This window comes from Archocentrus centrarchus, chromosome 14, assembly GCF_007364275.1.
Source record: "Archocentrus centrarchus isolate MPI-CPG fArcCen1 chromosome 14, fArcCen1, whole genome shotgun sequence".
Classification (NCBI taxonomy): Eukaryota; Metazoa; Chordata; class Actinopteri; order Cichliformes; family Cichlidae; genus Archocentrus; species Archocentrus centrarchus.
The window spans coordinates 2,861,295-2,870,062 of NC_044359.1; positions in this window are offsets into that span (position 1 = coordinate 2,861,295).

The following is an 8,768-nucleotide window of genomic DNA, read 5'->3' on the forward strand; positions in this document are numbered from 1 at the left end:
TTTTACTCACAACACAGCGTTTGCAACATTTGACATATTCACGGACACTGTGCTCCATATTGAGCCAGAAAAATCGCTGTCGTGCGAGATGTAGTGTCCGGCTCTGACCTTGATGCCCAGCATCATCATGTACTCCACGGAGTACTTGACCAACAAGGGACAGGGGTGTTACATACTGGTATCGTTTCTTGCCAGTGGTGAGGTCTCTACACACCCTGTACAGGATGCCATCGAGCATTTTCAGTTTCTCCCACTGCTTCAGGAGTTTCAAGACTCTTGGGGGCAAGTTGGATTTCTCCCTCCTTGATGGTCGCCTACCACGTGTGATAAATGGAATGGCTTGAGATATTGTGGCGTCATTTTGCTGTGCCTCCTGAAGCTCTTGGATGGAAAACGCAGGTAGGGTGACTTGGCCAGCCTGTACCAGCCCCTCCAGGTCATGAGCCAACCATGCCATTACTCTCTGTTCGGAGCTATACTCCCACTCGAGATGTCCTGACAGAACTGCAGACACTTCCTCACCACTGAATGACTGGTGTTCTAAGCCCTGTGCGGCTTGGAGCTGTTCAACTGTCTGATGATTGGCACTGACTCTAAAGACTTCTTGGACTGTATCTTCCCTTAGTTGTTGTGATTCTTTTAGCAAGCTTTCATAGGGCTCTGTTACCAGCCTTTGGGAGACACGGCTCTTGATGAATGGCTGTCGGCTGAGGGCGTCAGCAGCTACATTCTTACTGCCAGGCATGTATTTAATGTCAAAATTGTATGGGGACAACTTTGCCACCCACCTTTGCTCACATGCGTCGAGTTTGGGTTTCGTGAGGATGTAGGTCAGGGGATTGTTATCCGACCATACAGTGAATGCGTGTCCCTTTAGCCAATGGCTGAACTTGTCACAAACTGACCATTTAAGTGCCAAAAACTCTAAACGATGGGCTGGATATTTGCTCTGAGCACGAGTGAGTGCCTTACTGGCAAAGGCGACTGGGCGTGCTTTGGTTTCACCTTCCTGGACCTGGGATAACACAGCACCGAGTCCATCTGTCGAGGCATCTGTTGAGAGGACAAACGGGCGACTGAAGTCTGGGTGCGCCAGGACAACAGACTCCAAAAGGGCAAGTTTCAGCTGTTTGAATGAGTCACGGTGTTCTTGTTTCCAGTCACTTGGATGTAATTTTTTGAATGCGGCAACGCCACGGATATTACCCTTTCTTCCCTTAGGGGCAGCTGTGAGTGCAAAGAGGGGTTTGGCTATTCTGGAGCAGTCTTGGATGAACTGCTGATAGTACATGACCATGCCTAAGAATGACTTGATTTTCTTTTGAGAAGGAGTCATGGCATCCTCCATCATAAGATCTGTCTCAGTCATTGATGCAATGGCTTTGATCTTGTCAGGGTCAGTTGAAACTCCGCTACTGTCCACAACATGTCCTAGAAACTTTACGCTCCTCCTGAGTAGCTGACATTTTTTAGGGGATAATTTCAATCCATGGACTCTCAGCCTGCTGAAAACCATTTCTAGTCTTTTCAGAGCTTCAGCCTCATCAGGTGCATAGACCAGAACGTCATCCAAGTAGCAGAGGAGAGTTAAGAAGTTCTGGTCGCCGAATATGCTCATCATGAGTCGCATGAAACTGGCTGGGCTATTACACAGCCCCTGCGGAAGTCGATTGAACTCGTAGAGTCCCATAGGTGTTGTAAAGGCTGTCAACCTCTTGTCCTCTTCTGCCACAGCAACATTGTAAAAGCCAGAAGTGAGATCCATTGCGCTGAATATGGCACTTTTTCCCAGAGCTGCGAGGCAATCTGCTTGGTGTGGCAGCGGATGAGCATCTTTGATTGTGCGAGCATTTAACCAGCGGTAATCCACGCAGATTCTCAAGTCTCCATTCTTTTTCCACACCAGAACTAGTGGTGACGCCCACTCACTATTTGACTTGCGGATGATCTCAAGTTCTTCCATTTCTGAAAGTACTTGTCTGAGTTTGTGGTACTGGCCTGGTGGAATGCGGCGGTATGGGAGTCTGAAGGGCCGCGTGTCAGACAGATGGATCCGATGAACAAAATCTTTCGCTGACCCGCAGTCGAGCTTCGTCCTTGAAAAGACATCCTCGTACTTTTGGATAAGCTGCAGAAGTTGGCCCTTCCAATAATGTGATACTTCACAAGCATCAATGTCTAGACTTTCAAGTCCAAGCTTGGTTAAAGTGTCTTTGTGATTGGGCTCGAGAGGGTTTTGAGACTGGTTGGCTGGTTCGCTGCACATCGTCTGGTTGGTTATTTCAACCGAGTCAATTACTCCTAACTCAGGGACCTCGTCCAGGTCCTCAACAGCAATGCAAGCTGACACTTCCGCAATTTTTGTGTTGCGCCGTAAGGTGACAGGTTTGTTGGAAGTGTTTAGCACTCTAACTGGGATCCACCTATCACCATTCATGTTTGCCACAGATCTGCAAACAATTACGTCCTTTTTGTGGGCAAGGACCTTTGCTGGCTCAACTAGGACAGCACTGCCTTCTGAAAGAGCTGAGGCTGCAGGCAACTTGCACCACACCAAGTGCTCCTGTTCTGGCAAGAGGGTCACAGCCTGGGTCAACTTAGCCACCCCAATGACATCAGGGATGCTGTCACCCCTCCACCTGTTAATGCCGGACAACATATTGAGAAATTGCACTATCTCAGGTGCGTCAGTCGACTCAGGTTTACTCAGAACTTGCCAAAACTGTGTGGACTGTTTGAACTGTTTAAGGAGGTGTTTGATGACGTTAGTCCCTAGGATCATCTGGTCTCTTTGTCCAGGAACTACTAAAGCAGGGACCCTGAATGTGTGACCATAGACTTCCATTTTCAAGTCATAGATACACTTGGGCCTAACTTTGACTCCCCCACAGCCAACAAGTACAATGTCAGGACAAGTATCATGGGGCATAGGTACCGAGTGCATGTTGGTTAACATCTGCTCAGCTTCTTCACTGATTGTACATGCCATTGAGCCAGAATCAAGTAAAGCTTGTAACGAGACCTGATCCTCCACTTGTGCATTAGTATAGAATAGGCTGTCAGCTTTATCAAGCCTAGCAATGTTCTGGAACAGTACAACAACATTAGGTGGAGAGGATTTAATGTATTCTGTGTATACAGACTGTGCATCATCATCGGCTTTGAGGGTTTCGTCTCTATCACTCACACGGCCCCCTCCCACGTGTGAGTACATTAGTTTCCCTGACGCAGTGGAGTGCTGTCTGACTGAGTAGTGGGAGGCTTAGGACAGTCCTTTCGTTGGTGCCCAATCTCCAAACAGTCCAAACATCTTTTCTCTCTCATACAGTGTGTTCGTGTTGAGTGTGAACTATGTCCACAGACTCGGCACGGTGACTGACGACTGAATGATGAGGGTTGTGGTCTACTGGTAGCAAATGTAGGCTGGTTTGTACGCTCTAGCACTCTCTCCAACATGCTAAGCACTCTCTCCAGTGCATTAGATTCAGCAGCTGCTGCCTCACCTGGCTTAGCAGGATTAGTTAGCTTGGCTGTGTTAACATTTGTGTACTCTGCGTCACACTGTTGGGGTTCGCTAACTGCTGCAGCAGTGGCAACACGGAGGGGATGTTCTTTGGTCATGTTGGCAGCTGACTTTTTAGCTTGGTGCTCCCTCTGGTGCTCATCAATAACTTCCTGCACGTCAGCTAGTGACCATTTGCTGATGGGTTTACATTTAAAAACACAGCTAAGGTTGGGATCTGAACAGTTCCTAATGAACATCATGGCAATCTCTGAGTCCATATTGTCCATTTTACCACCTTGGCGCTTTAAATGTCTGTCAGCTACTTCAGCAGCTGTGTTTAGTCTGACCCAGTAGTCTACTGATGTTTCCCCAACTACTGGCTGTGTGGCATAGAAATCGGCCAATGGTAAGCAAGAGCTAGGTGTCTCACTAAAGTAGCGTCTCAAGATGCGGTAAATTGTCTCTGGGGTTACAGCAGTGTTGGCTGAAGAGCTACTCTTAAGTCCCACTCTGACAATATTTTTTGCTCTGCCAAGCAGATGACTCAGGATTTCCTCCACTTGATCAGTAATCGACAGCCCTCTTTTGTTCAAATACACGTCCATAACGTCAATCCACTCCTGAATGGAGTACTTGTCTGCTCCATCACCACGGTACATGGGTGGATCTTTGATGTCAGGTCTGACTATCAAACTCACCTTGGACAGGTCAGCAACTGTGTTTAATGTCTCAGCTGCAGTTGGGTTAGCAAGAGAGAGTTGTGCAGTGAGAAATGGTTGGGAGGCCAAAAGGCGGCCAGCTATAAACTCACCAATTTGGCTTCCTAATTCGCCAATAAGTTCCCGTAACTGCCCTGTGCTATTCTCATGGGTATTTGCAGGTGTAGAGCAGGGTGGGTTGTGCTCAGGATTGTGATTAACATCATCTAACCCAAACAATTTTTCAGGGATAGGCCCTGGGGTGTTACTCACAAATGTAAATAAGCCCCTCCCTCTACCAGTAGGAGAAAACCCATTAAACGTTTTGTCTGCCATGGTTTTAGGAAATTAAATCAGTCAAGAAATATATGAACAAAAAAAAACAGATCACAAATTGAAAGTTATATACACAGTCCTATGCTCATTAATGACAATTTGCAGCCAACTCAGAGGCTAACAGGATCCATTTGTCCACCAACTTGAACTCCGGGTGTCACAAGCACACAGCAGAACCTCGGCGATCGGCAGCGGCTGATCTGGATATCCGGGTCACGGCACCAGTTTTATGTAGCAGCTCTGAATCGGTCGCTAATGAGACGAGGACACTTGCTCTGGTCACCACAGCTTTTATTTGAATCCCCCCTTTAAAATGGGGAACGAGGGGCATTAGTTTGGTGTACACAGCCAGGCTACACCTGTATGATGGACCTCAGTTGCTGATATTCCAGAAATCTACTGCTGCTGATTCCATATTTTGATATAAGTTCTTGAAATTGAATAACGTTTCCATCTTGAATAATGTGCTCTAGGTTATTTATACCCTTTTCATTCCATGACAGAAAATTCAGTACTTTCTTTTTCTGGCATATACCTGGATTGTTCCAAATGGGTGTCAGTTTACTTGGGATAAGTGAAGACTTAGTTATTTTTAAAAATTCCCACCAGGCTGTCAGAGAGGTGTTTATGTTAAGGCTTTTAAAGCAATATGTCTGTGTAGATTCTCAGTCATCCAGGTCATAGTAGTCTCTGGAGCTTGAAAAAGGCGACTGGACTTCTTTTTGTTTCTTGAAGACGTTTCACCTCTCATCCGAAAGGCTTCTTCAGTTCTCAACCAAATGGTGGAGAGACCCAGGTATTTAAACCCCTGTGGGCGTAGTCCCCTGGAGGTGGTTATGACCCTCTATTGATCATGTGCGTGAACACATGTGCCCAGGTGTGAAGGGGGCGTGGGTCATATTTAATCAGTGGTTTCAGTTGAAACCAATTTAAGACTCCGCTCCATTGTTTCCTGTGGCCTACTGAGGTCACTGGAACAAAGGTGTGAATGGGGGTTGAGACGTCTGGGAAGGGAGCTCAGGACAGCACTGTAAGCGGGGGAAAGTTGGTGACATAATCCACCTCCTCTGTTCAATGATGGTTGTTCACAGTGGACATAGATGGCTTCTTTCACTCCTCTTTCAAACCATCTGTTTTCCCTATCCAAAATGTGAACATTGGCATCCTCAAAAGAGTGCCCTTTTTCCTTCAGATGCAGATGTACTGCTGAATCTTGTCCTGTCGAGGTGGCTCTTCTATGTTGTGCCATTCGTTTGTGAAGAGGCTGTTTGGTTTCACCAATGTAGAGGTCCGAGCACTCTTCACTGCACTGAACAGCATACACTACATCGCTGATCTTGTGTTTGGCGGGTTTGTCCTTGGGATGAACCAGTTTTTGTCTTAGGGTGTGACTTGGTTTGAAGTATACTGAGATGTCATGCTTGGAGAAAATTCTTCTGAGTTTCTCTGACAAGCCTGATACATATGGGATGACAATGTTGTTCCTCTTGTCCTTCCTATTCTCTGTAGTTTGTGTTTGGCCTTCATTCCTGTGCATCTTAGCTGATTTGATGAAGCTTTTAAAGCAATTATCTTGCTTGATACAGGAGCTAATGAAAGGTAGATCAGAGATTTTTATTTTTCCACAAAGTGCTTGTTCTAGGTCCAACCATGGGCTGTCTAGTGAACTTGGTTTGATCCATTTTGAAACATATTGCAACCTACTGGCTAGGAAGTAGTGATAAAAATTTGGTAGCTCTAGACCACCATTGTGTTTTGGCTTTTGTAAAGTTTTTAAACTTATTCGTGATGGTTTGCTTTTCCACAGAAATTTTGTCATGTTTGAATCTAGTGTCTTAAACCAAGCAACAGAAGGTTTATTAGGGATCAGTGAGAACAAATAGAGGATTTTTGGCAAAACCATCATTTTATTGATGAAGACTCTACCCGTGAGTGATATAGGTAAACTATTCCAATGTGTGAGATCATCCTCTATCGTTTTTAATAGAGGAATGTGATTTAATCGAACCAAGTCTGAGAGTCTGGCAGAAAAATTTGTACCCAAATATTTAATGTTGCCTGACTGTAGTGACGTGGTAGTGGTGTTCTCAAAATTACAGTTTAGAGGCAAAACTGTTGATTTACTCCAGTTAATAGAGTAATCAGATATAGATGAGAATTTATCTATCAGGTTAATTGTCTTCAAGAGAGAAGCTTGTGAATTCCCAAGGAAAAGTAATACATCATCAGCATAAGGGCTTATCTTATGGTCTGTATTTTTTGTTTTAATTCCTTTAATATTTGCATTTTGTCTAATTGCTGCTGCCAGTGGCTCAATAAAGATGACAAAAAGTGAGGGAGAGAGTGGGCAGCCCTGCCTGGTGCCCCTCTGCAGACTAAAGCTTTGGGAAATAAGATCATTTGTCCTAATCTGTGCATTTGGGGGAGCTGTATAGTGTTCCGATCCAATTAATGAAGGATGAACCAAATCCAAATTTTTGTAGAACTGCTAATAAAAATTATAAAAAAAATAATAAAAATGCCTTCTCTGCATCTAAAGAAACAACTGTGGTTTCTAATTTGTTAATGGAACAGTAATCTATTACATTTATTATTCTGCGTGTATTGTTGGCTGCATGTCGACCCTTGATAAAACCTGTTTGATCAGGATGTATTATGAGTGGGGTAATATTTTCTAATCTTCTGGCCAAGACTTTGGAAATTATCTTAAGATCTACATTTATGAGTGAGATTGGGCGGTAGCTGGATGGGAATGTGGGGTCTTTGCCTGGTTTAAGAAGCAGGCTGATGTTAGCAGAGTTTGTATTTGGAGATAGTGTTTGATCATTCTGAATCTGAGTCACCATTCTGAAAAAAATGGGTGCTAGCTCAGACCAAAATTCTTTATAAAACTCAGCTGGTAAACCATCTGGACCAGGGGCCTTATTATTTGGGAGATGCTGTAGGGCATCTTGGAATTCAGACGTTGAGAGAGGTGAATCCAGAGCTGCAACCTGTTCATCGTTTAGTTTTTGGTAGATTTATACTGTTAAGAAATTCTTCAATAGCAGTATCAGATGGATTAATCTGTGATGAGTATAAGGCTTCATAAACGTCTTTGAAACATTTATTTATTTGTTGTGGGTCATGAATAATGTTACCAGTTGTGTCTTTAATAGAAGGAATAGCTGTTTTTTCTTTATTCAGTTTTAACGGGTTGGCCAGGAATTTTCCAGATTTGTTTCCATGTTCAAAATTTTCTAAATGCAGCCTTTGAAAGAGAAATTGTGTCTTTTTATCAGTTATTTCATTTAATTCCAATTTTAGTTTTCTCAAGTTGTGAATTTATGTTCTTGTGGTGAAGCAGCATAGGCAGTTTCTAAAGATTTAATTTTTTGTTCTAATTCTAACATAAGCGTGTTTTCTTTATTTTTCTTATGCGAGCAGTAAGATATTATTTTACCCTGCATTACTGCCTTTCCTGCTTCCCAAAGAACACATGGTGATATTCCTGGCAGATCATTATTTTCTAGGTATATAGCCCACTCCTTTTTGAAATAATTAATGAAATCTTGTTCTTTAAGTAACGATGTATTAAATCTGCAGTTCCTAATTGGTGGTGTGACTCTTTTCTGTGTCAGAGACATAGACACTGGTGCATGATCACTGATAGTGATAGGGTGGATCTGAATTTCTGTGATATCCATCATCATGGAGCTAACTAGAAAGTAATCTAAGCGGGAGTGAGAGTGGTGTACTAATGAGAAAAAGGTATCGTCCCTCAGAATGGGGCGATGTGAACGCCAAGCATCGCAAAGACCAAAATCCTTCATGTACTGTTTAAGAATATCTGCAGACTGCCAGTTCCTTTGACTCACTGCTGTACTGAGCCTGTCAATATCTGGATTAAACACTAGGTTGAAGTCTCCTCCTATCATAAGTGTGGTGTCAGAGTGATCAGATAGTAAGGTGAAGAAGGTGTGAAAGAAGGAGGGGTCATCAACATTTGGTCCATATATACTAGCAATACATAGGTCTGTGTTCTGAATAGATAAATTAACTATTATAAATCTATCTTCTGGATCTACTGTAGTGTTGTTCATGTTAAAGTTAATCTTCCTGTTAATCAATATAGCTACACCTCTTTGTCTGGAGTTGTAGCAGGCTGAGAACATGTGAGGGAACTGTGAAGAAGAGAGAGTGTGTGCAGATGTTTTAGACAGATGTGTCTCCTGAAGAAACACAACATC